The following is a 17,181-nucleotide window of genomic DNA, read 5'->3' on the forward strand; positions in this document are numbered from 1 at the left end:
TCTCGGAGTTGGGATAGGACCACTCTCTCTGAGCAAAAATCTTGATTTCATTAATAAAACCAAAAAGCGAAAAAAGAATGTATGTCAACAACAAGTGTCTTGACACATCATTTAAGTCAATCAAAAGATCTAAATTGAAACTCTCAAAGAAGCTCGATTAATTTCCTTGATGTTTATTTACTAATCCTTTTTGAATGACTACTTTGTATCATACGCTCTACTAGCCATTTGACCTAACAATTTGACTGCATTAAAATAAACCATATCTTAATACTCTGATTTAGTGACCTCATTTATAACATTAACTCCTTTTGGTTACATGTAGAAAAAGAAGAAAATGTTACATCTTGTTTCTGTGCTAAGCCTCACATGCAGAAATTACAGTAAAGGTTGTGAGCGTGACACTGAGAAAGTTAGAAATGGAACTCTTCTCTGAAAACAAATCAAAACTCTTAAAACATCTTTTTGTTCCTCTCTTTGTAGTTTTCTTATCTGTGGCAAGTGAACTCCTTTTTCTGTATTTCAACCAAAAGTTTCCAATTTCTTATCATCAGGTGGTTAAGTTGGGCTAATTCATGTGGGCTGGAAAATCTTGTAAAACATTTTTTGTGTAAAACCTCAGACAAATCACAGTATTGTTTTAGATGGACTGTACCAGACTGCAGGCTTCATGAGACATGCTCTTGGAACAGGAAAGAGAGAAGTACTGTATAAGGGCAGGAATCTAGGGAAGCCTATGTTCACTGGCGTTCTTCTGCAAATGGAGAGAACATCCAAAAGGTTCTTGCATAGCTCTTTCTTGCAATTAAAAACACTTCTGTAACTCCTATAATTAGACTTAGCATGTTTCTTTTTATCCTACAATGTCAGAATCATGGAATCCCTCAGATCATCTGGAAAACACAATATACAAAAAAGAATATGACAAATGTTCTTTATCTTTAAAATAAACATATTACATGTAAACAATTCTAGAAGAAACAACACATGAGCTGGCTTCACGTTGCCCCAAACATCTGACAGTGTAACTGTGAATAAACACTGATAGATTATATATTTTAAAAAGATACTAATACTTCTGAAGCAATTTACAATTTAGCAACACAACTTAGAAAAAGAAAACATTAAAATACTGTCTTCTATTCATTTAGTAGAAATCTGTGGAACTGTAAAAAAGATCAATAATGCTCTTTATGTCCTTGATATAAAAAAGTCTCTAAAATATATAGCTAAATGGAGGGAAAGGGGGGAAAGATCAGTACAATGTATATATTAGGCCACCTTTTATATAAAAAAGGAGTAAAAAATAATCTTTGTTTATCATTTTCCTATGTGTGCATAAATAAATTCTGAAGGGATAAAAAAGAAACTGGGTGAGGGCAGAGTAAAAATAGGGCAAAAGATGAACAAGAAAGAGATTTATCACAGTACAATTTGTTATACTTTGTTGGGGTTTGTATTAGATAACTATACTACCTATCCAAAAAAAAAATGAATTAGAAAGCTCTCAGACTTCAGCTTCCACAAAAATGCAGCATACATACATTTGCCTATTCCTCCCACTAAGTACAATAAAAACTCTGGCTATGATATGTGAAATTTAAAAAGACCCTGAAATATGTAGATAAGAAAGCACAGCAGTTAAGATAGAAGTCATGTGAAGAACCCAGACTTCTACACACACCATTGGAAACAAGGCACCTTTCTCCTGCCTCGCAGGGGTGGTGTCAGCAGAGGTCTAATGGAAAGTCAGGACTTTCACCATCAATCAGTGATAACAGGCCATGTCTCTCATCACCTGCCGTTGTGTCAGTGGAAGACTTGTGGGGAGTAGCAATGAGGTGCCTCTTCCTCCAAGCTAGGGTGGAATCAACAGTGATCTAGTGGAGGCTTAAACTACCATACTACCCAGCAGTAAAAGAAAGCCTCTCCTCCCCCAGGCATCAATGAAAATCTAGACTTCTACCTCCAACTGGCGGTATAAAGATCACCTTCACTCATCAGAGAGATGTCAGAAAAGATCTGCTAAAACACCAGATTTGAAATAAGATCTAGAGTCATATAACGAAATTCTCAAAATGTCCAGGTTTCAATTGAAAAATCACTTGTCATACCAAGAACCAGGAAGATCTCAAACTAAATAAGAAAAAAACAACAATCAAAAGACACCAACACCATGATGACTCAAATGTTAAAGCAGACGTCATTAAAATGCTTCAACAAGCAATTACAAACTTGCTGGAAATAACTTAAAAAAATAAATGTCTCAGCAAAAACTCAAAGTCTTAGAAAAGAAAGTATATTTAAAAGAACAAAAGAGAAATTTTAAAGCTAACAAATAGTAAAGTAAAAAAAATAAATAAATAAAACTTAATGGATGGACTCAATAGCAGAATGGAGAGGAAACAAAAATCTGAATTTGAAGGTAGAACAATAGAAATTGCCCAATCCAAACAACGGAGAAAAAAATAAGGTGGGGGAAAAATGTGAATGGAACCTCAGGAACCCATAAGACTATGATATAACATATGATTTGTCACCAAGTCCCTAAAAAAGATGAGAAAGAGGGTAAGGCTGAAAAAAAATATTCAAAGAAATAATGGCTAAAATTTTCTTAAATTTGGTAAGAGGCATAAACCTACAAATTAAGTAGAGTAAATCCCAAACAGGGCATACCTAAAGAACTCCACACAGAATCCTAAATTTTAAACTTTTAAAAATTAAAGCCAAAGGAGGAAAGGAAGGAAGGGAGGGAGAGAGGGAGGGAGGGAGAGAAAGAGAGAGAGAGAGAGAAAGAGAAAGAAAGAAAGAAAGAAAGAAAGAAAGAAAGAAAGAAAGAAAGAAAGAAAGAAAGAAAGAAAGAAAGAAAGAAAGAAAGAAAGAAAGAAAGAAAGAAAGAAAGAAAGAAAGAAAGAAAGAAAGAAAGAAAGAAAGAAAGAAAGAAAGAAAGAAAGAAAAAGAAAGAAAGAGAAAAAGAAAGGAAAAGAAAAGAAATCTTGAAAATGGAAAGATAGAAACAATGCATTGCTTATAAGGGTAAAAACACTGTAATGACAACAAATTTCTCATGAGAAACCATGAGAGACAGAAGGACTTGTCACACTATTTTTAAAGTACTGAAAGAAAAGAACTGTCAACCCAGAATTCTATATTCAATGCAACTATCCTTTTAGAAGAAAAGGAAAATTGAAACATTCTCATATGAAAGAAAGCTAAGAGAATTTGTCACAAGCAGAACTATTCTAAAAGAATATCCTAAGGAAATTCTCTAAATAGAAAGAGAATTATAAAAGTAGAAATCTTGAAATATCAGATGAGAAGAAAGAACACATGAAGAGCAAAAATATGGGTAAATACAATAGACTTTCATTCTTCTCTTGAGTTTTCTGAATTATGATTGCTAGTTGAAGCAAAAATTATAACACCATGTGATATGATTCAAATTGTAAATAGAGAAAATAAGATAATTACATTAAAAAGGAAATGAACACAGAGGGAGGTTATGCTTCTATACTTCACTTAAATTGGTAAATTGTCAACACCAGTAAACTTGGATAATATATGTATATATAATACCTTGAGCAAAAATTTAAAAAATATATACAATAAGATACGCTTAAAACACTATAGATAAATCAAAATAGAATTCTAAAAAATGTTCAGGTAGCCCCGAGGAATACAGGAAAATGTAAATGGAGAAATGAAATCAGAGGAAATAAAAAAACAGAAAATAAAAATAAAATGGCAGACTTACACTGAACATATCAATAATTAAACATAAATTATCTAATTATAACGATTAAAAGACAAAGATTGGGAGAGTGGACTTAAAAATTGAACTTGTTGTTTACAAGAAATTTTCTTCATACACATGGGTTTATTTCTGGGTTCTCTTTTCTGTTTTATTGGTCTAAGTATCTGTTTTTATAACAGTACCATTACTATTTTGATTATGATAGCCTTGTAATATAATTTGAAATCAGGAAATGTGATGTTTTCAGTTTTGCTCATCTTTTTTATTATTTTCTTAAGCAGGGGTTCTCAAAGTGTGGTTCCCACACTAGAGCATCAGCATCTGCCTTGTTAGAACGGCAAATTATCTGGCCCCACACCAGACTTACCTGTTGCATTAGAAACCCTGGGAGTGAGGCCCAGCCATCTGTGGTTTAACAAACGCACCAGGTGATTCTGATGCATGTTAAAGTTTGAGAACCACTGTCCTAAAGAATGGGGTACAGACCACCTGCATCAATATCACTGGGGTGTTAGTGGAATATATGGATTTTTGGTCCCTACTCTAAGCCCTGAATTAGAACCTCTGAGGTCAGGTACAGAAACTCCAAGATATTCTCATTTCCACTAAAGTCTGAAAATTTGTACTCTATTCTCAATTTCTCTGTCTTTCCCTCTCTCTCTCTCTCAAGATCTACGAATAAGGCTTCAGCTATAATTTCTGCACAAATGACCCCTAAATATTACAGGCTACATTTTCAATTTCCTTCAGGCATGTCCACAAAAAATTTTTGCTACCACCTCAAAGTGAAAAACTATGTTCATTACTTCTCTCCTCCCTCCCTTAACTGACTTCTGACTTTTTTTCTTTTCCTAATCATCCAGGCCTAAATCTCATTAGCCAGGAGTTCCTTTTGTCAAATACAACATTCTTGATCACAAATCTAATTGCCCCTATTGCTTTTGTTTAATAACTTTCCTAAAATATCTTTTGCTTTTCACAGATTCTACTATTATTCTCTTTCTTGGCTAGAAATTATATAACAGTTTCTGTTAAGAATATTAACAGAAAGTGTTATGCCTCAGCTCCTAAATCCCAGTTTCTTTGCAGTAAGCCATGTCCAGCTAAATGTTTGATTATTGGATGGTCTCCCTTAACTCTTTTATGATTTGATGCAGAATAGTCTAGTATAAAGCAAATCTATCTTGGACTCCGCCCATGCAGATTCAGTAACTGCAAAACCAACTCGATCTCAGAATATTCTTCCACAAGAAATTTTGGCATATATTATTAGTGGCTAGAGCAACCCTAAATCTGAATATGCAAGATGATTAAAAAAAAAGAAAAGAAACAGTAAACTGCTTCATTGACAAACAGTTTTGGGGAGTGATGAAGAGAAAAGCACTTCATAAAAATAAAAGAAAACTTATTGACGTGGAGTATTTTGCAGCATTCATGACATCACCGCAGCATTACCACAAAAGCACTTCATGTTTGGGGACGTCTTTCCTTTCATTATATCTCTCACTGCTGTTATTATAATAATTATATTCCATGTTTGTTAGAATCACAAATGTTAGAGTTGAAGAGTACATTGGAGGTCATCTATTTCCTACTGCACTTTGTTTTGATGAAGGAAGCTTTGGTAAGGAAGGTAAAAGATTTGCCCAAAGTTACACAGCTAGTTAGTGACAGAGCTGAGATGATAAAAACCCAAGTCTTTTGACTGTCAGCCTTCTGATTTATTGGTCTTCCTTTGTGAGCAGTCAGGAAACATGACAAACCATAGGAAGACAGAGAGACACGAGGGAGAGGTCAGAAGGAAAAGCTGTGAGACTGAGCGAAGGACTGGGTAATTAGAACAAAGAAGAAAGGAAATGGTGTTGCTTAGGTCAAATATAAGAATAGAATTTGAGGGAGGGCAATACCTAAATCTTCAACAGTTTTGCATTCAGTTTCACAAACTACATAGGTAAGACAGCAAACCCAAATTACATGTCTTTTGCAAATTGAAAAGCTTTATACGCAGTGTCTGAACTTTCCCCTAAAAATGCCAAGACTTTTCTTCACAGCATGTGACTGCGCTGTGACCAAAAAAACAAAATTAGATCAATAATTTGACCTTGCACAAATGACGTCAAAGGGGTGATTACAGGTAGTCCAGGAAATAATGTATTTCAGGGAAAGTTTATAATTATAGCAGTCCTTATAAATAATATGTACTTTTTAGTGCACAGTTATGCCTAGAGTAACAATATCATCGCTAGATACTTTATTTTACTTTCACCCTGTGTATACAGATTTTGTTTTGCAATGTTCTTCAGATTCCAAAATTGGATCTCAAAGACAACTGCCTTTACCTTTCTCTCTCTGCTTTGTACGAACTTCTCCAGTACACAGGGACATACAGGAGACTGCTACTCCTGCCCTTCTACAAATACTGTCAGTAGCACACAGGTTCAGATTTTCAGAGTGTCTGTGTATTCAATGTCTCATATACACACACACATGTATGCACACGTGCACTTGAACGTGCACACATTTGCTTGCCAACAAATATATCGCCAGGACTTCTTAAAACTGAAAATCTTTTCAGGTTTTATGCAGGTTCTACACTAACAAGCTTGGACATCTTTCTGAAGGCAAGTGTCTTTGGTGATATTGCTAATTCTCTGCTATTCGTGCTATCACAGTAGACCTAGGATACAGCATTAAATTCACCATTTGTCTTTCCACAGTTCATTACACACTGCCTGGGAACTTATACTTTCCATCCTCGTATTGTGAAGGAACATTTAAGAAAAAGTTCAGAGGGAATTTCAGTTTCTTTACTGGTCTTCAACCACCTGTAATTCACTTTAAATTTTGCTCCTGAAGTTAGCTGCCTAAAATACAGATGTAATCAACTATGTCACTTCCATGCTCAAAAACTTTCAATAACTCCCCTCTACTTACAGGATAAAGATCCACTTCTTTACACATTTTAGGCCCTCCTAGCCTGTTATAGGTTCTTGTCTCACAAAATCCCTACCAGTTTTCTCACCACACTCATTATTCTCACTCACACCATCACTTACTCACTCCTTTGCTTCTACCACACTTCACACATACTTTCTCTCTTCCATTTTTACCTGAGGGAGTCATCTGATTTCATGAACTATCCCATCTGTTAGAAATAATCTCACCTTTATACATACTCCTAAATCTTTTCTAAGATATTAGAATTTCTTAGATGACACATTCCTGTCTAATATATGTCAGTGTGTGCATCCAAGCCTTGGGAGTATGAGAGAGGTGGGGATATACAGACCTCCAACTTGTGGGCTGAGATGTCCACACACATACATACATGCGAGGTGCCTCATAGTATGAGATGGAGCCAAGAGTGAAAAGAAAACATAACTTTTTTTTTAGCTTGAAAGGTTTATTTTAAATATTTAGTCACATGGTATATGAGCCTCTTGCTCTGGGCCCCCAAAATGTCAAGGATAGCAGGATAACCATGAACAGAATTGGGAGTTTTAGAAAATTAGCAAACTCCCTGCTCCTGTGAATATTCACGCACAGATTAGGCAACCACTAAACTGGGATTGTTTTCTTTCTTCTTCCTTAAAACTTTTAAATATATGACTTCCTGGGGACATGAAAAACCAGTTTGAATTTAGAATTTTCACACTTCTCTGTGGTCCATACTAGAATACAGCAGCATGGGACCTGGCCCCTGGCTCCCACACCCAGGCTGTGGCTGTGGCTTGCACTTAATCTCTTTCCATCCTCAGTAACATCTCACACTATATATGTGCCCTGTATATATGTGTGTTCAATACTGAAATTTTTACATAAGCATAAAAAATACTTATAATTCCATCATCCATAAAGATGTATATACAAAAATATTTAAGTTTGTTTCTCATTGCGCAAACTTGGAAACAAATATATATCAATGGGAAGTTAGATAAATGAAGTATGTTACAGCCTCCAATGGAATACTATGTTATAATTTTAAATGTATATTTGAAATAAAAATATTCACATTATATATTAAATTAAAATTTTGGCTAGATATAATATGCATACTATGATCCCATGCTTGTAAAATGTATATTTAACATTAAAAATAGTCATATGGTTAAATTAAAAAGCTGCTTAACTATAGTATCTACAATGTGATTCCACAGCTGTGTTATGGTATAGTGTAAAGACACAGGTTTTGGGATTCATCACATCCTTGGTTCCTCCATTTAACTATGTAGGATTCTCTAAGTCCCAGTTTATTCACCTGTAAAATGAAGATAATCATATTTACATAAAGAATTTTGTGAATATTTAAGGAATTGATATATGTAGACTTCCTAGCATAGTATCTGGAACATCAATAAATAATAATGTAATTGTATGTGGATTATATTTCATTTATGATTGGTTCTCTCTCTCTCTCTCTCTCTCTCTCTCTCTCTCTTTCTCTCTCTCACACACACACACTTCACAATATGGACCAAGAGCTTAACAAAGAGTGTTATCTCTGGGCAGTAAGATCTTGAGGTTATTTTGACTTTTTTGTTTCTTTTTGCTTCATTATATTTTTTATTTTTTATGATAAATTATTTTAGTTATTTACAAAAGATATTTTTAAATAAAGTAAAAATCATTATACACAAAGACTATTATGATTATTTAGATGTGAGGTCATGAATGTTTGAACTAGGGCTGTGGCAATGGGAATGGAAAATAGGGCAAAATGTAAAAGACACATTGCTTAGAAGTAAGTGAGTGTGAAAGGAAGGAACAAAGATGATTCCAAGAATAGTGGAAAAATTGAGTTAAGAAAATGGAGACTGATTTGAGAGTGATGACAATACTAGATTTGGTTATGAATACAGTATATTGGTTTGATTGGACAACAGAGAACCAAGAGAAAATGTTTGATGTTTTGTCTAAGCATTAGAGGTGGTTCACACTAGAGATATAGACTCACAAATTTACCAAAAAATAATACATATACATGTGAATACTCATAGTAGAGATATAAGAGAGAACAGAAAAAGAGGAAGAAAATCTGCACCAAGAGCCCAAATTTTGAACCCAAGACCATTTATAGAAAGTCCCTAAATCAATGAAGGATGAAGAAAGAGTAATTAGAGCAGTAATTCACAATGGTAACCCAGAATAGGGGGAAAATGTTCTGTGCTCAAATAATGGAATGGGTTAAAAATTTAACGCTTTCCCTGGCATTATTTTGTTTACATTCTTCTACTCAACTAAGTACTTTGGAAGGAGTAGGGAACATTAACTTGCCTGTTAGTAATACATATCTGAGTCTCTTCAGATAAATATTCTTCCAGGCTTTTATTTCCTCTTCCTATCCTTTCTTATTTTGGCATCCAGGTATTAACAGTGGGGTTTACATGAAGGCTGAGACAATTAAACATATCTCTTGCCAAGTCTGTTTTCAGTGATATCATGTTGGTAATTTGAAATTAGGCATGGTGTATTTACACCACAGAAGAATTTGTCATATGCTGTAAGTCAGAATTTCTTTTCAAAAGAGCTGGTTAAACATTTATCAGCATAGTACTCTTTACATTCCTTATGACAATAGACAACAGAAGGTTCTTTTATTGTCTTCTGGGTCTTTTGATCTCAGAGATAATATCTCTTGTCTGCCTGGGTACTAGTCAGCTTGTTAATAGCCACCGAAGTTGTCTATAGCTGGTCAACACAAGACCTGGTGTTATGACTTAGAACCCAGGGATGTTTCCTTGTGGATCATCCTCACCTCACTCCAATTAGTAGTAAAGATAACTCTGAAACCCCACTATGCCCTCAATTGGAACTCTTACTGGCCAGTCTCCTCCCTTGGCCTCTGAGATGGATCATCTTGTGCAGGGGTCTGCCTCACTCACCTTCAGCAGTAGGCCTATTGGCTCTCTAGTCAGCTATTTTTCTCTTCTCTCATAGGTCTTATAAAAACTCCTTGGACATTTATATGCCATTTGGAAACTAAAAGAGTTTCAAAACTGCTAACTTAGACTCGATGTCTGCCCAAACACTCCACGCTACCATTTTTACTCTAATGCTACCTCTCCAGTTGGTACAGTTAGTATAATGATAATTCTCCCCTAGTTCTAACCCAGAAATAATGTGCAAGACCCTCTGCATTGACTTTTCCTCACCCGAGATCTAGCTAGCAATGCTCTGCCACAAGATCTTGGCTTAAAGATGAAGCCATTGCACACATACTCGGACATTTGTTCCTCTTCCCTTCACCCTCTCCTCTCCTCTCCTCTCCTCTCCTCTCTCTCTGCCCTCTCAATCCAGGAAGCTCAGGCTTTCTTCCCTAAGGCAAAGGCTATCTTACATCATCTCTTTATACATCTCTAACTATGGCATATAGTAATCTCAACTTCAAAGAATGGCTGCCACTCAAGACTATTCCTGCTTAGGGGCCACAAATCAAATTTTATATGACAGTAAGCACAATGCCTTTATCATTGTAGTTTGTACTCTACCCTTCCCCTGAAGCACTGAAACTCATTGCTTCAAAAGGTGGGGACCCCGGAGCAATGATGTTTAAAGGTATGGAAAAACATCTGGGAATACTTTTTAATATAGTCCCATTACATAAGTTTTGGAAATGAGCTACCATTCATTCACAAAGTGCATCAGATTTCTTTAACATACAAAATTTTTAAGGTGTTTAATAGGCTCACGTGCATTGTGAATTTTCAAGACAGGGCTATACAGTATGTAGCTTCTCCCAAACTTACTTTCTTAAAAATCACCTTGTGGAACTAATTTTCTATGGAGCAAATTTTTGGAGACAGTGAGTTACTCAGGAGAACTAAAATAATAAATTATCAGAAAAAGAATAGGGTAGAATTTTCTAGAGAGAAAGAATACCTTGCTCTTGGTGGTCTTTATTTGTCTCTTCCTTTGTCTCAAAAACCAGAATTATTTCTGTTAGAGAAGGTAAACTGGCATTGATTTGAGAGACTCTCCAAGCATGTATATGTGCTACTTATTACAATGTTAAAGGCTTTTAGTAGCTCCATTATTGTTTTTTCTGCCATAAGGCTTTAACAATTTAGTAAGTTATCCCTTAGAGAATAAATAGTAACTTCACAGATTGAATATGTTAATGAAACTTTAAAAGTGCTTAGTTTAATCCTATTGAGCAATTTATGCAATGGGAAAATCTGAAAGAAGGCAGCTCTGTAAGGGATTAGACTAAAGTCCCTATTATCTGCTTTATGGATTACCTTCCTGGAGCCAGAGTCACTACTTTGCATTCATCTTTTCTGACTTTTTCACCTGCTATTCTTACTGGCATCCACAATCGAGTAGGTATTAGAAGGCAGGAGAGGTGGAGGGGAAGGGAGGCATTAAGTTGCTATTATAACAGGCTTTAACTTTAAAACTGGAACTATTCTATTATCCTGCTGGCATTCAAATTAATCTACAGAACTCCTTAAAAAGTGCTCAAACATAGCAAACCTAGCGCAGCATACATTCACTGGTTTGATAATGAGGTCATAATATTCCCAAAGCTAAAGTTTGGGTTGAGCTTTCACTGAAACCCCAACTTTGCTGTCCTCTTGCGTCTCCTTTTTACTTCAAGGAGAAGCATCAGAGCCAGAATTTTCCTTGGACCGCAGCTCTATTGTTCTCTCAGATGGACCTGACACACATAGTGCAGGGGCCTCGCACCCAGCCTGTACCCCAGGGTTGCCATGGAGAGAGTACGCTGGCTTTCGGCCCAACCTCACCAAAGGGACATTTTGGGCAGATTTGTGCTGCTTTCCAGGGAAGCCTTTTAGCATGCAAGACATTGCTTGCACAAAAATACTAATTTTTTTTCTAAACAGTCTTTTGCTACTCTATTGCTAGGCATTTAAAAACATCAACAGAGTGTTAATAAGTGTGTAATTCTGATGCATCCATTAGCCAGCTTGGAAACACTGACTTTCACTGGTAGTTCAGCCACATGATTGTTATAGAGATTGCACAAATATGGCATAATATGCATTACATATAACAAAATATTTGTAAATATATGAAGACTGTAAATGTTATAGATATATATTTAAATACTTGCCTACTTCCTTAGAGTTTACAAATACCTAGCTCAATTACATCATATTCTATAAAAAAAGAAGGAAGTTTGTCAACACAGAACACACAGAGGACCTCGAGGTGTTACCAAACTCAAAATGCAACCCAGATAAGATATCCTATTATATATAAACTAGCATTTTTCAAAAGAATGGATATATTATCATGACAAGAAAGTACAAATTTATTTAAAAGTGTTGCTGACATCGTAATAGTTTTGTGTCCATTATGTATTTTTCCAATAAAGATACTAAAACTGCAATTATTTTGTGGAGAATCCATGAAGTGTTTTTACATAAGAAGGAGGTATCTTATGAAATGATGGGAGTAAAGGTGATTTTGATTTTCTTGTTTTCACTTGTCCTCATTTTCTAATTTTTCTAAAATAAGCATGAGATACTTTTGTTATAAGGAAAATACTTTTTTGCTTAAAATAATTTGGAAGCCAGTGTGATAGGTACCAAGACTTAGGTAATGAAGCACATTAGGTACAAGGATGGTTTGGTTTGAAGGCATTCAGAGCAAACGGCCCAGCTTGAAAAAAAAATTACCAAGACTTGGGGAGTAAGTAAGACTTGAGGGAACTATTTAAGGGAGGGAAAACCTTAGCAACTGGATAAGTGAGAAGAAAGCATTTTTGGTAGATGAAGCATCGTGAACAATGGCAGGGCAGTTGGATTCTGCCCAGTAGGCCAAGGAATTGCTATGGAAATGGCAGCACACATATGTTTCTGTAGGAAGATGAGACACACTGACTGGGAATGACCAGGCTCAGAAGAGCTGGGAATGCTCACTGACACTGAACATAGCCTTTAGGATATGAAGGTCTACTAGAGAGGCTTTTATCTAGACAGTGACATATGTACACATTAGTAGGTCAAAGGGATGATAAACTATAAGAAAAAGAGAGAGAGAAGCTTTAGTCAGGCTGGTGCTTCTCATAGGTGAAAGGTGAGGCAGACAGTAACCCACAGGACTAAAGTTCTTTCATGAACTACTCAGAGGAAATTCCCAGTCGCCTTTGGGTTGACTTATACAGCTTCTTGTTCTGCTTAAGTACCTTCGCTGACTTTCCCCCAACTCCTCAATCCTCTCAAATTTTCAAGGTGTCTTGTCTCTCTCTACTCAGGCACTAAATTAATCACCATGGACCATCCCCCAGGACCCTCCCCTTTCTGGAACACCACCTCAGACATTTTTACCCATCTGAAGCACAGAATTCTAAGAGCTCCCTGAAGAATAGAACAAGCTGCCTGGAGAGCAGAAGCCAGGAAGGTGTTCCAAGCTGATGGTCCAGCCTGGAAAACAGATCAGAAGGGCGAGAGGATATCACTGTGTCTCAGACAATAAACTTTGATCAGATACTCTGAAAAGTGGAGGAGGAGGAGGGGGTGGGTAAAAGATAGGCATAGGAAGAATGATTTAAAACCAGCGATTGCCATTAAACCACCAAAGAACAAAGTTAACTGATATGAATTTTACATCACCTCCTTTTTTATCTTTATTCTCTTATTCATTCATGCATTCAGAGTACATTTATTAAATATTGAATGTCACCTACAGAATACAAACTACTGGCTAGCCATGGGAATGGCTAATTAAGAAAATGCCTGGAAATAGTACTCTGAATGATTTTATTTGTTAATGCTATTCCTTTCTCTTAATGGCAGCTTTAATAAATCACACACATATTTGTGAAGTTCTCTCATGTATACCAAAAGATTGCATCTCTGTTGGAATGCATAAAAGCTATAATAAATAAACATTAAAAAATAAAATATGTCTCACACAGATCAATCACATATAGTGATAAAATTATGCACTGCTCCAGTTTGCAGTCCTATTCACATCACATTCTATGTGACAGAGTTAGGAAGTACACAGTCTGCAGGGTAAACAACGGAAAATTTTCTACAAGAGGAGGTTGGATATCTTGATGAACCACAAAGGATTCAAGGTAAAGTCAAAATAGAGGAGCAAAGTACTAGACACTATACTTCTTTATGAAAGAAAGTAAATCTTTATTTGCCTAAATGCCTTGCATATGGTAGGTCTTAAGATATTGGTTGAATAAACAAAAAAAGCTATATACTAAATGCGTTTCATTACGTAAACCCGAAGGAACTCAGGTGCAAGCAAGGGAAAGGAGATGAGATAACGCCAAACTGACCAAAATTAATTTCTGCTATTAGAAGAAATGGAGCTTGCAATGAAAAAATGAAGTTGAATTTCTTGCCCCCTGACATTTGGGACTAAGATTTAGTCACACATGTCATATCACTTTATAGTAACTCTGTGAGGAAAGGATAACGTTATTACAACAGAAGAAAAAACTGAGGTTCAAGGATTCAGACGCAAAACTTCTGCACATTTGTTCTTCTAGCTATTGCATGTTTTTGTCCTATTCTAGTCATCTACTTCCTCCAGGAGCCCAACTTTTAGGACATGGTTTTCTCTTGTGAATGTTTGATTTTCTCTCCCCGGCCTAGCCCAAGTTTTCAGTTTCACCCTCTGGATCTCTGGAAAAGTATTTTGTTTTGCTTTGTTATGGCTTGGCTGGGCTCCAAAGATTGCCCTGTCATAACTAAGAAGGCTCAGCTACAAACCATTTTGGAATGTAAGTGTCATGGCCCATATGGAAGGCAGAATACACCAGGAAATTGAGGGCTGGATATGCAATACACCTAATTACAGGATACGAAGAGGCGTGGTGAACTTGTCCTTGACTCTATCTACTATCCATATTCTTGGGGTTTCATTCCAGCAAGCAGATTACAGCAGCAGATATCTCTAGGCAGTGGGGCCGATTGAAGTAATACAGGCTGCAGTACCAGAGTTTAAGAGGTAAGTTTATTGGAACCAGGACCCTAGCCAGAACCAGCAGGTAGAAATATAGAGATTAGAGTCCAGCCATGAAAACAAGACAACTGCTCCAAGCTTAGCATCCTGCCAGGTTCTCAGACAAGGGAGTTGATGTTCAGGATAGCACTGCAGTCCAAAAAGGGACAAAGATACTCAGTAGGGAATAAAGTAGCCTGGACTATATCCACACACTGTTCTTGACACATAACACTGGTCTTTCAACAGCAGAATTCAAGTTCTAACATGAAAAAGAGTGGCCAAAACATACAGAAAAAAGAAACATAGAGAAATACTATTGAGTAGATGGGGCTAAAAAGTGGAAAGAGTGGGAGCCAAATCCTCATTTGCCAAAACAGGAAATAATTAGACATAGTCAAAAAGTGATAAATCAAGAATTAGAATAATAAATAATTAGAAATACAGAGGTAAAACCAGAAGGGAAAAAAAAAAAAAACAGAGTAATCTCTAGGTTACTCTAGGGAATGGAACTGGAAGATGGGGAGGTACATGGAGAGAAGCTACTAGTTTTTATTATATGCCTTACAATAGTATTTTTTAATTGTGGTAAAAGATACTTAACATAAAATTTACCACTTTTAAATGTACAATTCAGTGGCATCAAGTTTATTCACAGTATTGTGCAACTGTCACCATCATTCATTTCCAGAACTTTTTCATTGTTCCAAACAGAAGTTTTGTACCCATTAAATAATAACTCAGCCCCTAGTAACCTCTTTTCTACTTTCTGTATCTATGAATTTGCCTATTCTAGATGCCTCGTATCAATGGACTAATACAATAGTTGTTCCTTTGTGTCGCACTTATTTCACTTAGCATAATGTTTTCAAAGTTCATCTACATTGTCAGAATTTCATTCTTTTTTTATGACTAAATAATATTCCATTATATCTGTATATTTTGTTTATTCATTTGCTAATGGACATTTGGATTCTTTCCACCTTTTGGCTACTGTGAATAACGCTGGTGTACAAATATCTGTTTGAGTCTCTGTTCTCAATATTTTTTAAACATATGTCTAAGCATTACTTCATTTAAATTTTTTTTTCAAAGAATAGTAAAGAAAAAGAAGAAGGGACTAAGGAATAAAGAAATTAAATAATAAAGAAAGAAAGAAATGGGCTGAACCTTTAAGTGGAAGACCCAGATTATGAGGTCAGAATGTGACAGTATGTTGAGGACAGGTGGCAATGGTGATCCACATTCCTTTAGCCAGAGTCCCTTAACTGCATCCAAAGTTGCTTACACCAAGAGTGAGATAGGCTACCTTGGTTCTGAATCCATACAGTACCTGTAGGAATAGAGACAAATTATTTAACCTCCATCATACTCACTTTCCTCATCTGGTAAAATGTTTGAATTTTTTTTTTTTTTTTTTGCCAAGCCTGCATTCGGCCCTCTCTGATATTTATTACTTGTAATATCAACAGATATTATGAAACTATGTGCTTTTACTATGGCTAGGCCCCAAAGATTATAAAATGAATAAGTAGAGGAATGACAACTGATTTTTGATCATATCATAGACATTTAGGATATTATGAGAATCTGGAACATGCTTGATTTTTTGCAGAAAGAAGTTCACCTATTGAGTTGTCACTGCAACCACCGTGTGAGTGTGTATGTTCAGCTCCCTGCAGGGCACTACTGACACAACTCTGGCAAAATGGAGTGCTCACTCACACTGCCTCCCTGCAGATCAGTGAGATAGACATTCAGCTCTACCAACCACCGGTTGTCTTCTCTCCGGTGACAGTGTGACACTGATTTGCGTGACTCCTTGCTTCCAAGTAAGCTCAGCTCCTTGTTGGGCACCGCTGCCACTAGGGAAGGGGAAAGTGGGGAGCTGGTTCACACTGCTTTGTTGTTGCAGGGTTGAGGTGGAAGCTCAGCTCTCCACTGGCTCACTCAGGAGGGGGATTAATGTTGGGGTAAGTAGAATACTGTTAGCTCTACCTCATTGTCTCATTGCTGTCATGACAGTGGAGGCTCAATCCTTCACTATACCCCACTGACACTACCCTGGCAGAGGAACTAGAGGGAGGGTGAGCTGGACGTCAGCTCCCTCCTTTGCCTCACTAAAACCTGGGGATGGTCAGAAGCAGTCTTTCCATTGGTATCAGCCATTAAGTACAGTATTTGGAATATCACTGATTTTACCAGGATATTATTTAGAAAAACATCAGAGAAAAAACATTTGATCAGAGTGTTGAAAGATCAATGTCATTAGCCAGATGGGAGGAAAGTCTGGGAGAATACTCTCCAAGAAGGAGCAGTTGAACACAGTGTCTAGCAATACAGCTCACCAAAAAAGGAGGCTGGAGGTAAGGGCCAAGGGTCCATCATGAACTACCTCCTTTGTCAAGAATTAAATATTATTCTAGAAAGTGCAGGGAAGCCTCAGAAGTCTTTGACTGCAAGTTATGGAATGTCTGATAAAAGAGGCGGCAAACTAA

At 36.4% G+C, this 17,181-nt stretch overlaps 1 long non-coding RNA gene across 1 annotated transcript in view; it reads right to left on the bottom strand.

The window, feature by feature from the left end:
* Window positions 1-193: 193 nt before the first annotated feature.
* The window catches only part of LOC112476209, a 45,671-nt gene continuing 28,683 nt past the window's right edge, over window positions 194-17,181 (bottom strand). Inside the window, exon 4 of the long non-coding RNA XR_003044983.1 lies at window positions 194-893. This is a non-coding gene — a long non-coding RNA (uncharacterized LOC112476209). The remainder of the gene's footprint in view (window positions 894-17,181) is intronic.

This window comes from Pteropus alecto, unplaced genomic scaffold (genome assembly GCF_000325575.1).
Source record: "Pteropus alecto unplaced genomic scaffold, ASM32557v1 scaffold12, whole genome shotgun sequence".
Taxonomy (NCBI): domain Eukaryota; kingdom Metazoa; phylum Chordata; class Mammalia; order Chiroptera; family Pteropodidae; genus Pteropus; species Pteropus alecto.